This window comes from Dermacentor andersoni, chromosome 4 (genome assembly GCF_023375885.2).
Source record: "Dermacentor andersoni chromosome 4, qqDerAnde1_hic_scaffold, whole genome shotgun sequence".
Taxonomy (NCBI): Eukaryota; Metazoa; Arthropoda; class Arachnida; order Ixodida; family Ixodidae; genus Dermacentor; species Dermacentor andersoni.
The window spans coordinates 220866664-220869558 of record NC_092817.1 but is presented as its reverse complement, the minus strand read 5'-3'; positions in this window follow the sequence as shown (position 1 = coordinate 220869558).

Here is a 2895-nt window from a genome sequence, read left to right as displayed (position 1 = left end):
CCATACGTCGGGCGATCATAAAAGTAATGCAATGCAAAGGTGAAGCAGCCGTTAAGCACTCCCCTCCCCATACGTGGGCCGAGCCCGAAGATAGTACAATACCGGGCCGACCTGCGGCGGATGTGAAGTAGGTATTAAAGGAACACTAAAGGTTACTATTAAGTCAACGTGGACTGTTGAAATACCATCACAGAAACCTCGAAACGCTTGTTTCGTGCCAAGGAGAGACTTATTTTAAGAGAAAATGCGTTCTGAAGCGTCCGCGTACCTCTAGCACAGTTCAAATCGCCCGCCCTCCGATCGAGGAGTACTGACATCATGGTCTCATAGTGAAGTTGCGCCATCGGTGAGTAGAACGGCGTCCGCAGACGGCGCTACGGCTTTTCTGCGCAAAACGCAAACGCGCGGCCAGAAACAGAGCCAAGACAGAGCCGACAGCAGAGCGAAAGATTGCCCAGGGGGCGCTGCGAGAAAGGTGCTAAAAAGCGCCCTCTGTCCTAAAATGGGTCGTACCAAGCTCGGTCGTCTGCTTCGGAAAGCACGTCTACAATATGGACCCGCCACTTTCGATTGTGTTGTAGCACGGCCTGCTGCGTATATCGGGCGCCGAAGATTTTTTCAGGGGTGGCACGCTGCGTAAACGCAAGAAATTATGCACTGCCGAATACGTGTACGCCGTTCAAGAATTAGGTGGCGAAGTTTTAGCACGGTGTCAATCGCAAGTGAAGCGAGTCGCGTACGAAGTGGAACTACAGGTAAGGTTTGCACGCTAGCTGCTAGATTCAGGCGCACAAACGCGAGGAAATGCGTGCTATAAATGAATCCACAACAGCGATAAGCAGACATCATGTGTACGGAACTGCTCGAGCACACGACGGTACGCGCCGCGATGTACGAACTGCTTGAGCGCACGATCGTACGCGCCGCGACGGCAGCGGTCTTTCGACATGCCGCCAAACGGCGGGCCTCCTGCAATCTTTGTTGACTGCATGCCGCTAAACTGATGCAACGCATGTGAGCTCGCACGTACGTGCGAATCGCGCTGCAGCGCGAGCTCGTGCGCTGCTCGCTTGATGTAGCTTTTTATGACAGCGCTCGAACATCGATGTGCTGCAATCAATATTGCCTTGCTGCGCTGCCTCAACGTGCTGGCTTGAGATCAAGGATGAGCGCATTTAACTCTCTTAACCTGTGCTGCTCGTAGAGTAGTAGTGAGTTGTCATCGAATGAGCCCGACCATTTGTGCTCATTTGCACACACTTCACCACTTCGCATCGGTCGAATTGTTAATTGTCGCTGCGGCCTGGTCTCGAATCGTGAATTACCAGCCATGCCTGCTGCTATGTCGGTCTGCTGTCGGTACTGTAGGTGCAAAAGACCGAAATTTTGAATGCGGATAATCAAGCAAGCTTCAAGACAGGCGAAGCAGTCAGCATGGCACGAAGTTTCGCTTACTCAGCGCGACGAACTGCAGCTATGCAGCGCGCCTGACGCTCCACTTCGTGAGGCCTTGAAGGAAAACGGTAGAATCTGATGTTGCGATTCAGGCCGTCTTGTTCATGGCAGCCCACGACGCAGAAATGACGACGGCGACGCTTTTTCGAGGCTGAGCTAGGTCTCTCCGGAACACCGTCGCCGATTCCTTCTGCTTCCAGCATTACGTCTCACGGAGAGTCCGTTTTCGTTAAACTATAGGCTGCGGCGAGCTCGCAGCATGGTCGGCGTGGTCTGTGAGAAGTGACGAGCCTTTTCGCACTCGCAACAGGGCAGAAAAAAGTGCGAATCGGCGCAAAACTCGGCCTAGAAACGTGCTTCGCCACAGCCAGGGCTCAATACGACCCAAGCTGGCACGACCCAGATGTCGTTTCCCGCACCGCCACCAGGCGCCGCTACTATACCTCAAACTCCAGCGCAAGACGCCCACAAGCTGGTACTTCATTCTATGACGCAAACTTCGACGCTCGTCGCAATGGACCCTGACACCGACAGATTGGCTCGCGATGGTGGGCTCAACTTCAGCGATTTGAGCACCGACGAGCGCGACCTGCTGCTGAGGGCTCGCACTGCCGGAGTCGTTGCGTACTACGACGGCGGCCTCGACACCGGCTCTCCGGAGTGGGAAAGCAACGAGGGCTTCCCACGACATCACATGGACGTGGCATTCTCGCTGCTTGTTCCAAATGAAGGTTTCGCAAGCCAGCAGAACCCTCACAGCACGACGCGATAACGAAACTACTGAAACTCCAAAGCGTGCACGGCGCAGAGTCGAGCGAAAACGAAACCTTTCGAACACCCATATTACTGAAGGGTAACGTCAAAATGTTATTTTTTCTTAGAATCGAATAGACGTAGACAAGTAGCATTTTTTTCCGTCTTATAATCGAATGAAATGATATTTTTAATACGAGTAGTTGAATATTAGTAACACAAATTATGAGGAGTGCTTTCGTCATCGGGCTAGTACCGGAATGTCGCTGGGGGGTCTCAAATCGTGTCATGCATTTACCTCAATTTCTCGGTTACTAAAGCTCTGTTCGCGATTATATTGACGCCTTAGACGTTCTAGAACATTGCTCTACCACTTTAACTTGAGTTTCTGGTAACCTTTAGTGTCCCTTTAAGCACTCGTCATATTTGGGCCGATCGCAAAGATAGTGCAATGCCGGGCTGACCTGCGACGGAGGGGAAGTAGGTATTAAGCATTCCCCATAGGTGGGCCGATCCCGAAGGTAGTGCAATACCGGGCCCACCCGCGGCAGAGGTGAAGCAGGCGTTAAGCGCTCCTCATGCGTGGGCCGATCCCGACTGTAGTAAAATGCCGGGCCGACCCGCGGCGGAGAGAAACAGGCAGTAAGCAACCCCATACGTCCGCCGATACCAAGGTAATGCAATGCA